The 15,308-nt window shown below is 43.6% G+C and overlaps 1 protein-coding gene across 4 annotated transcripts in view; it reads right to left on the reverse strand.

Moving 5' to 3' along the window:
• PPM1B (protein phosphatase, Mg2+/Mn2+ dependent 1B) overlaps nucleotides 1-14,377 on the reverse strand; it is a 53,656-nt gene extending 39,279 nt beyond the window's left edge. Inside the window, exon 1 of one of the 4 annotated variants that reach the window (XM_048937844.1) lies at nucleotides 14,219-14,373. The gene's annotated coding sequence lies outside the window, so the exon portion shown is untranslated. Of the gene's footprint in view, nucleotides 1-14,218 lie in introns of all 4 variants that reach the window. The other 3 variants (XM_048937845.1, XM_048937838.1, XM_048937843.1) reach the window with 3 other exon arrangements.
• Between the last annotated feature and the right edge of the window lie 931 nt (nucleotides 14,378-15,308).

The raw sequence follows: 15,308 nt of genomic DNA on the forward strand, positions 1-15,308 counted from the left end.
CTTAGAGACAAAAGGCATAAGGTGATACAAGCTAAACCAGTCAATGGACACTACCTGCCAAAAAATCCACTATCATTTGAACCACCTTCAAAAATAGGTGCACACAAGTCTATTTATAAACCAGGAATACAAACAACCACGTAATAGAGAAAGCCTGCACAGGGCTATGTGCATTCATGCATGTTTAAGGGGAAGAAGATAGAAAAGCCTAGCATATTGATGCAACCATTTCCAAAAGTACACATAGATACTGGAGTCAAAAGAAAAAGAAGGTTTACATTTGGGATTCAAACTTAATCTCACGTACAGAAACTATATCAAAGAAGCCTGTCACTAGCTACTAGCTTTTCATAAAAGCAAAACTCTATTAAGAAAGAAGCAGAGTTGCTTTTCTCACAAACTCAAGAGCCAGGCTATCACAGTTAAACCCACCATGCTAAGTATACTAGTATATAACTTCAGTAGCTTGGGCCCAGCTGAAGCCTTCCATTTTCAAATTATCCACATACAGCATTTAGTTGACAGTTTCTTTCTATAAGCCTGGGCAAAGAGGGAACTGAATCAGTATCAGCAAAACTGTTGTTATTTCTTTCTTCCACAAGAAACTTCAAACAACAAACGTTCCACATATTGCTTAGCTTTACTTCAAGGCTCAGAACAACAGATAAAGGCAAGTGAAAATATATCAGCCATTGTAAAGTTCTAGAACAACTTGAACAAGAGTATTTTTCATTTCTTTCTCAGGTGAAATGACGTTATTTAAAGAATGCACTTTGTCTATTCCATGCTTACCCAACAGTTAGAGATTACAAGTAACTACTGATAAATTTCAGAAACAGTGAACACGAGTAATTGATCATACTCAAACTATTTTATTTAGCAGCACTAGAAATACATGCTTCCAAATGAAATTGAAGTCTCAGCTAGAAGTGGTACTTCACAGAAATTTGAGTAGGAAGGGACTTAGGAGGTCTTCCTGATAAATCACCTTCTCAAAGTGCAGTCAAAGCTGAGTTCCATCCTAGTTGCTTAAGGCTTTATCTACTCAGGTCTTGAAAATCTCCACAAGGGCAACGTCATTCTCAATTTATGACCCTGCCTCATTTTCCCATTGTGCTTCTCAGTAAAGAGATCAGCTCCATTTTCTTGGTGTCAAGCTTTGGAAATCCCAAAAGGTTGCCACTGTTCCAAGGTTACAAATGCAGCTTAGGAACATATGGAAAAAACACCAGGTAAAGGGGAACAAAGCCGCCAGTTCTCATCCCTGTCTGACCTGCATTTAGCCTAATGTTCAGCAGATGCAGCTCATTCTTCACAGAGGTACGACCCAGCCAGCCTTCAACCTGTAGCACTGTGGGAATGCTTCCCATTCTAGAAGCAGGACCACGTCTTAGACTCCTAGAGACCCACTCTTCTAGGCTGAATATCTCTAGATGGGCACCCAGCCTTTGAGCTGCCTTGCTGCATGACCACCACAAACCTCTTGAAGGTACATCCCATTTCCTCATTGATAACAACATCAAGAAGTGCAAGACACCACATGTCACTGACAAACTCCACTCATAACTGGCATCCAGGCAGAGTATGAATGATTAACTAATACCCTTTGAACACAAATTTGTCCAGTTATCCCTCCATTCAGACTACAAATAGGAGTATGCTGTAGGACACTGTGTAAAGCCTTGCTACAGACAAAGTAGGACATGTCCATTGCTGTCCCTTTTTCGAAGATCTAGTCATTTCATCACAGAAGGCAGCCAAACTGGTCAGGTAATGATTTTTCCATGATAAATCCACACTGGCAACTCCAGTCACTACTTTCAAGGGCATAAAGTGGTTTGCTATAGGTTGACTAACTACAAATTTATAATGTTAATAAAATAAAGCAGTATTTAACATTTTTAGCATATGGAAGAGGAAGCTTTTTTATATAACACAGAAATGACGTCTGAAAAAATTACTTTCTAAGCTTAAACAATTAGCACAACTCAAATGTTCCACAGACTAAATGTAGGAGTTCAGTGCACACAGATAGGCACATTTCAACAAGCTGAACACAGTCACCAAGCAGTGAAGTTTCCGGCCACTTCTCAAGGTATCTGGCAACAAGACAATAACTGCAGAAGTTGTAAGAGGAAAAATTTGGTATTCACAACTCCACTGAAAATTCATGATAGAAATCAATGACAGGAGAAGAGAAGAACAAGAGGAGCTGCAAAGAACGGCAAGCTATCAAGAAAACCTAAGTATGGTTTATTACAGATATTAGGAAGAATATCTGAAATTCAGATTGCTTACATCCTTTCAGATTGTTTGGATTTCTTCCAAAAAACAATGAAAGCAAATTCACTTCACTGTGACCTCTGAACTTGAACAAACTCAAGAACTCCTGGAAACAAGTAGTCAGTCACTGCAGTCCATAGCAGGTCTGACAGTACCCAAGTTTCACCCAAAATACTTCAGTTCTCTGCAGTTTCCCAAACCTTTCACTGAAAGCACGGAGCAGATAATAAGCTCCAGCTTCACGTTAAGCAGTGTACAATACCAATGCCACAGTTGATGAACAGAAGCAATTCTCTTATCCCCCAGGGAAATTTGCAAACATGACAGAAGACAGAGAAAAACAGCCCAACTCCCTTGGGAACTTTTTTCTGGAACCCCTCACGATGGTCTCTGCTATGTAAAGTTTTGGTTCCTGCTGTGTTCTCACGTGCCTATGGAATAAAGATATTCTCATCAGCAAGCACTGATATTTAATTAAACAGGAATGACCACCACAAAAGAAGTCATGTCATCAGCTGCAGCACACTGTGCATTTGGGGAAAATCCAGAAGAACATTCATGATTTAGTTATAATAGAGGTTTTAACATTAAATATTGATGGCAAGTTCTTTTACTTTAGGATCACAATACAGCTGGTGACGCTGCTAACACTGTCACAGTTGACATAATTTCCAGTACTGCCTTTTCTTCACATTCTTAGTTTAAATTAAATTTAAACTAATCTTTGAAAATGATGACATAACCTGACATTGTTTTCTATCTGGACTTCTTCTCTTCAGCAGAGCAGATAGCCACAGGACAATGAATGTTACTTTGAACTGTCAAGAATGCATCAGCAGTAACATTTCAATCAAATGTACAGCTTCCACTGGTAAAACAGGTTATTGGGTACTGAACAGTATCCAAACCATTGTACTCAGGCAGTTTCTAAGTATACCTTAAGAGAAACTCCTCTGAAATATCTCAGGGTGCAGCCTCACAACAAGCTGGCTAAACTAAATTGACAGTGCTCCCGCTACCTGTACTCTTCTACTCCAACCTTTGCTGTGGCAGCTGCTTTCACCTCATGTAACAAGCTGCTTCAAGAAGCTCAACTGAAAGAAAATTAAGCCAAGTAACAGATAAGCTTCCAAAATTTTACAACCACTGTTCTAAACAGCTGCAAAGTAGTAATAACTGCCTGGCTGACAAGAGAGCAGACGTATCTAATGCCCTGCACTGCCACTGAAGTAACAAACCATTCACTAACTACAAGAAACTCATAATAAACAAGACAGATTTGATTGAATTATATACAAGCCACTTCTCTAATCGCGATGGTTTATTTTTGTCCTGTCCATAGCATTTCAGAAGTGCTACACTTGTCTAGTGCAAACAAGCTTGATTGCTTTTTCCCAGTTAATGAAAAAGAGGCAAGAAATAATTTCAGCCTTTTTTTTCCTCTGAACACCACAGTTCAATCCAAATACATTCCTTCAGTCCCCAAAAGATCTTCTAAGAATTTTTGCTTCCTCAAAAGGAGATTTAAATCCATCAGTTCCACACCACCTTGCACGCAAAATAAGAAGAATTTTCATCCCGTATTAAGTTTTTCTCTACCTGCAGGACTTCGGTTTATATTTGTTCTTAAACAGTGTTCAAGGTGAAAAAACTTTGGAAAAAAGCAGCACAGACTGAAGCTTCCAGCCCCGCTCCCAACCGCTTTTCAATAAGGAATACAATGGGGGGGAAGCAAAAGGAGCTCAAAGAAACCACGTTGGCAACGATAAGGAGAGAGAATGAAAACTAAATACAAAACACCTCCTCAAAGCAGCAGTGCACAAGTCAGCAGTCAACTTTCACTTGCTATTTTTTACCCACACTGGTATTAAAGACTCACAGCATCTCCACAAAGCAAAAACTCCAGTAAGCACCAAAACTTGGTAATAAAATCTTGCCTACCTGACAGTAAAAATCCTGCACATGATGAAAAGACAGGCATACAAACACAGCCCAGGGTTAAGGAGTTAATGAAGAACATCTCTCAATGGATAGCGCTCTGCCTATCCAACCGTTCTCTACATTAGCAGAAGTTTTCAGTAAACTCATGTTTCTTTGGAAAGCACTTTCATTTACTTCTGCACTAAAAGCATCTACTGCATTTCAATTCCTCTCCTGCTTGTTGTTAGTTTCTCTCATTTGGCAACAGCATCGCGTTTTGACCCTAGGAAAGGGAAGGATAAACAAGTGGAATCAATTGACAGTTCTAAGGTCGGACCAAAACTACAGGGCAGAAGAAAGCTTGCTCATAGGTGGCCCAAGTTCACTGACTCCTTATGTACTAGTAACAGCTTAGGGTGATCATTAAAAAGGAAAGTAGCAGAGAAAGAACAATAGAGATTCCAATAGAGCATACTAGGACCATTACTTCAAGAAATTAGATAATCCATGACAGACCTGAGCTGTCACCTCTGCTTGCTATGCAAGTCTTCTGCTGTATCCAGACTCCTGATAAACTGGACAAACAAGACTTATGGAAAAGGGACAATATGTTAAGACGCATTAAGACATCTTCCACATTAGCTCCATCTTCTCCGTAGAACTGACAACATAACCAGGCTTCATATCTGAACAAATCTCTCTCCCCCCAAAAAATTATTATTTCAGTTCTGGAATTACTATCCCATGCCACTGCTTACACAAAACATTTGTCTGTTAACCCTGAACAAAACAACTAGCACTGGTGGGGAAGAAAAAAAGTCAAGCAGTAACTGATCAGGGCTCTTTCTAGATGGAGTCCTACTTTCCCCTGCACATATACAGAAACATGGAAGAAAATTAGAGTCAAAAACAGCTGTGAATATAAAGTACTTTTGAAGGACAGTATTTTCCAGGAATAAATTAATACAGGGTTTCACAAATGCAGTTTCAGAACGCTTCCCTGATTACATTTTTCTAAGCACGGTAAATTCTTTTCCCTGTCATGGACAACAATAGCACAATTTTATTTCAGGAATCCTAAACAACACTGCAATTTCATTCCTTCCCCTCTGGCTCCTTAAGTAAGTCTCACTTCAATGAACGTCAGAAAAAAGTCATCAGAAGATGTTTTGACAATCTCTAACCTTATCCCTTCTCCTGGGAAACTATATTCTAAGTTAACACCATTTCTTCTTTCTTAAAATAAATAAATAAATTATATATATATAATACATATATATATATTTAATAGATTTTTTAATTTTTATTTTTATATATATTTTATATATATAATACATATATATTTATATATATATATATATATAAAATACATATTTATATATTAGGGTGCCTAATTAGGGAACCCTAATTTTATATATATATATAAATACACACACACACATACACTAAGAGAGTGGTCAAAAACACATAGTAAATGGCTATGGTTAACATCAACTACTATTTTGAGATCATTAAGTACTTCAGAGTTGTTCTTCTCCTGCCTACAGACGGTGAGATTTGCTTTACTTAGATGTCATCCTATTGGATTCAGTTACAAACTAGATATTGGCATTCAACCCAGGAGTTGCCTGCATCACGTCTTACTCTTACATAGTGAAAAACAAAACTAAAAGCCTAAAGTCAAATGAAAACAAGACCCCACATATCAAAGCATAGATATGGTTCAGCATGATGCATACCAAACAGAAAACATAAGTCAAATGAAATATATCATTTCACTATGATATAAGAGTAGGAAAAAATAGTCATGACTATGGCAAAGTTCTAACAACACTTTTTTTCCCTGCCTAACACACAAATTAAATTATTACTTCAGAAAGAACATTACACTAAAGCTTTTACCATTTCTCAAAAACTGATGAGCTCTCAGATTTGCCTGCAGAGGAAACTGCACAGCTATTTGACGTTACCAAACACTGTGAAACATTCTCATTTCTGTACCACTTAAATTGCTTTCAGTTTCTTTACATTGTAAAAGACAGCCAAAAGAAGGGCTGGTTGGAAAATGTCTCACAAAGCGAGCCATTGCTCCTATTAAAGCACCTTCATGACAATGCCAATGACATCCTCTTTAAACAGCAATTCAATTATGGTGCACTTGTAGAGGATTTCTGAAATAAACTTCACCAAAAAACAGTATTAGTTCTAGCTATTGCTTTCACAAAAACATGTGCATTTTGGTTACGTACAAGAATACTATTTGTCTAGTTTTACCCACAATGGAGTGCCATGTTTTAGACAAAGTATCCCTCTGAGTAACATAATTAGACATAACTCAGACCTCAAGCATTTCCATCACTCTAAGCCATCAGTAAGAGAACCAGAAGATGGTGACAAACCCACACCAAGTATGGGATATTTTACCATCATCAGTAAAATAGATGGTTTTGTTTCTTCAAAAAAATAAATAAAAAACACATTAAAACAACATTTTCAGAGGAAAGAAAAAAATTGAAACAAAGTTCATTCCTATGATGTGTCTCCAGGAACAAATGTAAAGACAAAGAAATGTAACATCACCCAAGTACAGTAGTACTCATCTGACAAGTTCCAAAGCACATCAGAGTTTCAGCAGCTTTTCAAGGTCACAAAAGCAATCACAAATCAAAGTCCCTTCTAAGTGCTCATCTACCACCCTCAAAATCAAAACTTGCAGCACTCCAGGCATCAATACACTGCTCATTTTAAAAAAACCTCATTCACAGCCCAAAACAACTTCATGTACCAGGGGATATTACTAGTCTCCAGTTTCACAGAAATCATTACAGAAGACTACAATGTACATCTGGGAAAATTTATATCCATCCATTTGGGGCCCTTTCAATATGTATGCTGGGTGCCCTCAATAACTGTATCTGTCCTGTAGAGAAGAGATTGTAGAAAAGTTGCCACTGTTAGGAGCACCATTTCCTACCTCTACATAAGTAACCTGAAACACTGGAGGGAGAGAATAAAGTAGTTTTTAACTCTTATGGAAGAAATACAAATCATTGCTAAATATAAAAAGGCTTTAGATAAAGCAAGAGTTGCCATGAAAAGACCGAATACAACCACAGAAAGCCAAGCTCCAATTCCCCTCCCTCAGCAGTTTGCACAAACTGACCACAATTCATAAGTTAACACAAGAGTAAATACTTCAACAAATAATCATGTTCTGTGAATTTTGTGGTAATAAATAGCTGGATCATGTAGAGACATTCCATCTAAACTAGTGCCTCTTGAGAACAAGTATTACAGGAGCTCAGCTTTGTTACCGATAGCACCTTGCTGTGCAGGACACATATATTACACGTGCCCCAAACACACAAAAATACTTTCAGAGCTGACTTGCAACTCAGAAAAACTCCAACCACAAGACACCAAGCCACAGGAAGCCAAGCTTCACAGACACTCATTTCATTCTTGATTAACTGAAGTAAAGCCACGAAAGAACTGCTTTCCAGTATTGCTGTTTTAGTACTGGTAATTTTATCACTAAATCTCAGCTCTAGGGACAATAATTTGGGAACAAAGGTTCAGATACCTTTCAAGATAGATAAAATGCCTTAGTAAGAGATCGTCCAGGACTGACAACAGCAATCAAGAGGCTCAAGAATGGAGGATGTAGACCTACACACTGCTCAACACCCTCTGCAATGCTCTAAGATGCTTCAAGACCCAATCAGAACATCTGCATTAGCATTTTCATTTGGACCAGCAGTGCACTTTCAAGGAAATCTGAGTCATCCCATGCGCTATGCTTTAGTTTGCACCCTCGGAGTAGTTTCCAAGCACATCATCTGGACATCTCTGACATTTACCTTGAATAAAACTCCCGGAGAACACCTAATAGCCAGCAGTATTAGGGGTATACTCAAAACCAGACTACAACTGGTCTAAAATACAATCACACAAATCACATATATGGTAACTACATATACCAGGTCCACATAACTTACCTTTCCACTCTACAGGTCACCTTCACTTACAGCATACAGCTTGATGATATAAATACAAGCAATATGGCAGATACTGCCCATTCATCCAAGAAACCTTCAAGCAGCAGTAGCTTGTCCTGAGCCACCAACACATCACCTCATTAGGCCTAAGGTGGCTACACTGAGGATTTGAGCCTTTCTTCTGCAGTAACCATAGCACAGGTGTTTCAGCATTCATTCAGTCTTGCCTCCACTCCCTTGCAGTTACAATCATCAAAATCTGGTGGGATACACCTAGGAAAGTTTTCCTATTAAACCTAAAAACCTCAAAAAACTACACATTCCATGTATCACCTACATCTACTGTACCATACAACCTTTTAAGAAACACTGAAAACACAGTACAATAGCCCACATCAGTGGCTCCACTCAAGCTCGGGGTAGAGAACAAAGCACGTGCTCCATAAGGCTTTATATTACTTGTCCATCATTTTAAACAACACACTTGCCCAGGAAAAAAAGTTGCCCTGGTTTCAGAAGATGCCAATGAGTGTTTATTAATATTTCCATGTATATTAAAGGATTATCATAATTGCTATTTATTTCAATTTTCTGCTTGGATCAATTATCAATTCTTTACAGATAAGTTCTATCATTTAAGATGTTTCTCTCTCGTCACCAACTTTTCTTCTGCCACAAGATTTTAAATACAAGGTCGTGAGTTTTCAACTATACCTGGCTTTGATAAGACAGGAGAACTGGTGAGAACAGGCCAAAGCAATATTGTGTGAACCACACACTATCACAGCATTAACAATAAAACATTACCTCTTCTACTAAAGAAATCAGCACCTTATTTCTTTACCTCCTTGATGATATGTCACATTCTAACAACACAGAACCACGTTTGCCCTACATTCAGTAAAGGTCAACTTCCTGCACTGGGGTTACTGAAATACTGAAGGTGATATTTTGTCTTAACATACACTAATCCCCTGGAAACCACCAAGACAGACTGCTGCTTTCCTCTGTTACCTAATAGGAAGTTTGTGGTCATTAACTTGTCATTACCAAACACACCAGAGCCATCTCAAACTCTCCAATAGCCTGGTCTGAAACATCCTTAAGTGAATAGGCTATTTTCCTGAGCTGAATTCTGGTAAAGTCTCCCAGGAAGATTTCAGCACCTGGGTTCATCATTCACATGAAAGAAAGCTCAGTGAAAAGATCATTTTCCATCAAAAAAGCTGAGAACCTACACCATCAGACAGTGATGTAGTAACATCATAAAACCATGAGCTGAATGAATATTACTGAGAAAGTAATGGTGCATAGGGGAGCAGTAGGGGGCAATTTATTTTTCATAGCAGAACAATACCTGGCCTGAAAACCTCCCTCAATTTGTAGAGATGGCTGCAGTAGCTGAGATGAGGAGGGGGAGCTTTTATCAATATCTACACTAAAAACATTTTTCTGCCTTGTCTCCCAATGTAAATTCTCCCAAAAGCCAGAAGACTAACTTAAACTACACTCATTAGCAACCCTTATGTTTCACCATACCAATAACAGCTCAAGAAATGAAGATCGGTGCTAAAATGCAAGAGTAATTTCCAGCTCACGCCAAACTTCTCAGACTAGTTTTCTTGGCAACAATAATTAATTCTTAAGAATTTATGTTTGGCATTGGCACGTGGTACTGCTCGGGTACATTCCACAAATGCTGTAGGTCCCATACACTCTTCAACTCACAACACTTACATGCATGGTTGAAACTCCCACACTAGAAGCAATCAATCTCAGACAGATTTGCCAAATTTCAGCTTGTTTGACTCACTGCTAGTTTGACTCCCATGCTAGATATCTGCCTGAGCCTGAAAGACATTAGGCAAATAGCTAAAGAGTTCGTAAGGCTATCTATCATAGAAAAACAGCTTGGGTTGGTTTTGGAAACACAGCATCCTTACTCTTGCATCAAGGATTTGTTTTTCACTGTCCAAACAAACAATTCCTTTTCTCCACATTTTTATAGCCTGATGTTAGTTGATACTTCCTGTTTCTGAATTAAGAACCTGTAATGCTTCATCCACATACTGTAGTTAAATTCCCTGAAGATTTCGTGCATGCTAGACAGACTGAAAGACAGAGCAAAACCACCCCTGAAATTTCATAAAACATCTCTCACATCACAAGCAATTAAAACAGGACGAAAATGTGACAGTTCACACCCTGTACATATGTAAGCCAAATCTTGCAGATAATCAAGCGTAAATAACTGAAGCACAGAATGAAGGTGAAAAACATGCAAATAGCATAGGTTGCAAGAACTTCAACAGTTTTTCAAGAAATCAGCATTGCTTTTCTCCAATTTGCTGAGAAAAATCAATATTCAGATCAAAGCACTTGGGCTGCCCAAATGCCCCAGATCTGATGGATGCATCTTTATCTTCAGAGAGGCAAAGAGAAACTGGAGTGCAGCACTGAATTCACAGATTGTTCAACAACGTGGCAGAAAATGAAAAAAGTACAGATAAAAATTAGAGCATACAAGGTGATAGAGATGGTCAATGTTAGAGGAAAAAAAATGGACACAGATATGTGTGACCTGTTAACCACTCTCCATAATTCACACCCTGAGTCTAGAACTTGGATTGTTTTACCAAGGCCTCCCCATTGACTCTGTGAACACTGTGCTCACAAAAACCAGCAGCTAGTTGTCTCCCAGTGCTGACTGGAAAAGAGCAGCTATTGACACTGTGCTAAGCCAGCAACAGGCCAACGTGACATGCCTATGCATTCCTAATATAACGATGATCCACGATGCTACCATAGAGTAAATCTGAATTTTCAGACTGAAAGAAGATGAAAACTGATCCAAAAAGTGATATTCGTGATTATAATACAAATATTTCAAGTACTGTTGCATTTTTTATTTTTAAATCAAATATTAGAAGTGAATCAGTACAACAGGGGACAGATTAAAAGAAAAAAGCATCAAGTTAACGTTTAAGAAATATTAACCACACTCAGTAACCCTCCCTGAGAATGGTAGTCCTTTACTTACATCCAGCAGCTTATTCCACACACTGATTCCACAAGCTCTAACTTAAATCGTGATGAGTTTATATTTATGTAAGGTGTGGTCTCAAGCTTAATAAAACAAGTCAGAAGCACATTTGAGCAATCACCTTTGAAACATCTACGTGAACCAGCATCCAGTGGTAATTCCACATCAGTGACGAGCAAACACCCTGGATAATCTATGATAACTACAAGAGACACCTTTTTTCTCCACCTTCTGCCTTTTTAATTGACCACCTCACAGCTATTGCAATAAAAATAAACTAGATTCTACACATGGCTTTCAATCATTTTGCCCTTCAAACAAAAGTCACACACCGACCTCATTCCTTTCTCCTTTTTCCTTTGCAGCCAACACAAGACTCCCCAAACTACTAACACCCCAAAGTCCTCCAAGACTTCTAACCGCATCTGTTAAACACGTAAGGCCTCCAGCTGCCAGCCTCACACTACACACAGCCCTTCCCATACTATGTTAATTCAGAATCCCCATTTATTGATGCTATGCACCATAATCAAACCACATATCCCATAACACAACCTCCTCCAAGCATCTATACAGAATACGAGATGATGTGCCATGTAAACAAATAATTCATACTACCAAAAACATACAGAACATGGGACACACAAATGCACTTTCTCTATATTTTCACCCAAGTCAAACAACTTCCCACTGTAAATCATCACTTCACAGATCTCAGGCCCTCAAATGCTCAGGCACTAAGCCTTCTCCAAACAACCTTACAGCCAGTACCTTTGACACAAAGTCAACGTAAGTATAAAGGTTTACATAACGCACAAGCACAGACAGCCTAGCCTCAATCCACATGCATGGAGCTTGTCTGTACACAGTGCTTTTAGTTAGCAGCTCATCTGCCAAGACTGTTACAAGCATTTGTTTCAGCAAAAGTTTACACTAAGCTAATGGACAATTTACCTACTGAGACAAACAGAACAAAATAAAGCAGAAGAAAAAAAAAAAAAAAAAGGTTTCTTGAAGAGAAACCTTGTGACCATTTGGTAGACTCCTGTAACCCTGCAATACCAACTCATATTCATTTATTTTTTAGTTTCCATTGGCTGTCACAACTATACTGCACTCCTCTGCACACTGAGGGGAGGCAGGACCACCCACCACCTGCTACCTGCCCAGGACACAGCAGGAACACCAACCCCAGTTTGCTTAATGTCCCCTGCCATTTTAGCTTTTCACATTCACAGTAATAAAAGCCTGCCTTTCTCTCCACACAGACTATAGTTCCAACTAACTCAGCAACAGGAAAATTCCAGTTTCCCTTTTGTACCAATAGCATTCCCCTGATACACACATGTGCGCAATGCCTAACACAACCTTCACTCTGCAGATGCACAATCCTCACCATCTCATCCTATCCCCCTCTTTCCTCAACAAAACCTTGCAAATACTCTGATGTTCATTTCTACTTTTAAGTATATGGCCAAATCCCCTCAAGTCCTCATAATCTACAGTAATCCCAAATAATTTACCCACAAGAAGAGTGCACTGATGCCCTCACAGACAGAAACATGTACTGCCTGACTCGTCACAAATATAGGTCCCTATGTTTCCACCAGTCTCTACTAGCATACATGTAGGCTCTTCTCCAAACAGCACCAGTGTCCTCAACACATAGCAACTGCCACAGGATTTCCACTTGGGATTCCAGAGCTTCGACACGCAGTATCCAGGCCTTCCATGTCACCGTGGGTATGACAGCAACTCACAGCTCTTGACATGTTCTCAGGACAAAGACCCTGCTGCTCGCTGTCCCAGCCTGCCTCACTACACCAGCAGTAGGGCTCGCCCAGCTGCAGACAGCCACACATCTTCAGGCCCTCACTACACACACCAGGCAAATCAACTTGCATGCAGTTAGGACCACGCGTGTCTACCTGCCCACATACCAGCTTGTAATACACACGGAGGTCAGACACACTGTGGCTTACCACGCCAGGTACCAACAGAAACAAGTTAAGAACCCTGGTAGGAACTTGTTGTATCTGTGCCTCAGCTACCACCCGAAGTCGCCCTCCCCCACAGTGTTTAGAGGACACACAACTTATCCCTTTACCTCTCACACCCTACACAGGACCGTCCACCTATTGCCGCTAGATTTATAAGCCTTCACATACCACTGTTCCTAAACACGTGTGGTTTCACCCACCATCTGCATCTCCCAAGTATAAACACAGATATAAACATGCCCCTCAGCCTACCCCACACACAGCTGCCTCCAGTCCATCAGAATGACTCCCACTCTCCGCCTAGCCATAATGTGCAGCTACGCCATACCCACAACCATACACGGCGGTCCCAAACCCCTCGACCTTCCAGCCACAACAAGAGAATCTCCAACTTCTCTCCCTTCCCCACGACCCTCGCAGCAGCGCTGCCCCTGTAGGCGTGCCGGCAGCTCCTCCGCGCAGCCCCCGCTCCCCGCGGCTCCCGGGCCTAACGCCAGCTGCCCGCTCCGACCCGAGGCCCGCACTACCGCCCCTGGGCACACACCGCCGGCGGCCCCACCACTCGCTCGGGCGCAGCCAATGCACGTGCGCGGGTCCGGCTCGCCCACCCCTCCCGCCCTTTCCTCGCTCCGCTCCGCTCCCCACGTTACCTTCGCGGGACCGGACCTAAGAGCAGCACCCGGCCCGCGGGCCTCTGCTCGGGGTTCGCCTCCCCCGGGAGGCCGGCGCCGGCGCCGGCGCGGCCCCGAGCTCGACACGGCGAGGTGGAGGCCGGGCCTGCGCGGTACCTCCCCGCTGCCCGAGGCAGGCGCGCAGCAGGCCCTGCCCGCCCGCCGGCCCCACGCGAGCAGGCCGCCCCCCCGCCGCGCGCAGGGCCCTCCCGTTCCGCAACGCCCGCTCCTGAGCCCCTCCGCCCCCTCCCCTTCGCCGGCCCGCCGAAGCCACGATCCCGCGGCGGGCCCCGACCCCGCTACCTGTCGGCGAAGGAGCGCCGGCGTCCCCCGGCGTTCGGGCGCCGGGCGGCCCGGCTCGGGCCCGGACCCGCCTTAGATCGGCTCGGGGGAGCCCGGGTAGGCCTCAGGCCTGGGCCGCCCTGCGCTGGCCGCCGCCGGCCGCGGTCGCCGCGCGCTCGCGCACTCCGAGCGCCGCCAGCAGCGCCGACATGTTGGGAGCCCCCGTCCCGAAGGCCGCCGCCGGGCCCGCCCTCCCCTCCGCCCACGTCACGGAGCCGCGGGAGGGGCCCGGCACCCGGCCCGCCTCCGGCTCTGCCTATTGGCTGATGCGGCCGTCGCTCAGCCCGGCCCGCCCTCCCCGAGAGGCCATTGGCCTCCCGCCCCGCTCGCGCTACCCTGCCACGTTGCCATTGGCCGATCCGTTCGCCGCTCACCCGCCAGCCCCCGACGAGGAGCTTTCCCTGATTGGGTACCGCGCCCCTGTTTCGTTAACGACTGGCTGCCCCTCTTGTCAATCAAGGCTCCGCGCACGGAGACTGCCTTTCTCCACTCTTTTTCCCCCGGCCTCGCAGCCTGGGTAGGGCTGACGGAAGCGGCTGTCAGTGAGCGCCTCGCCCCTCCCCGCCGCCCTCCCCCCGCCGCCGCCGCCTCTCCCTCCCGGCGCGTTTTGCCTGCAGGCCATTGGCTCCCAGCGCCGCCAGTCGCGCGGCCTCTCCTGCCCCGGCCGCTGCCGCTCGAAATGGGCGTGACCCGGGCGGCGGGTGCCTCCTACCGATTGGCCCTCTCTCCTGCCAATCCCACGGGGACGGTGGGCTCCCGCGGAGCTTCAGCGCGCGGGCGCCGCTCCGCGCGGCGATTGGCCACATCGCGGGCGGGGAGGGGAAAGGTGCGCGGCCCCCCGGGGGGCGGCGGGCAGTGCCCGTATGTGCGCGCGATGACATCACCGATAGCCAATCAGGAGGCGCGGGGCCGGCCTGCCGGCTGCAGCGGGGCGGAGGCTCGCGCTCGTCCGTTGGAGCCGTTGTGCCGCGCGAGGCTGGCGGCGCGGGGTGGGCGGGGAAGTGCTGGGATGCTATCATGTTTGTCACCGCAGCCGAGCGGGCTTGGGGTC

The sequence above is a fragment of the Lagopus muta genome, chromosome 2, assembly GCF_023343835.1.
Source record: "Lagopus muta isolate bLagMut1 chromosome 2, bLagMut1 primary, whole genome shotgun sequence".
Lineage (NCBI taxonomy): Eukaryota > Metazoa > Chordata > Aves > Galliformes > Phasianidae > Lagopus > Lagopus muta.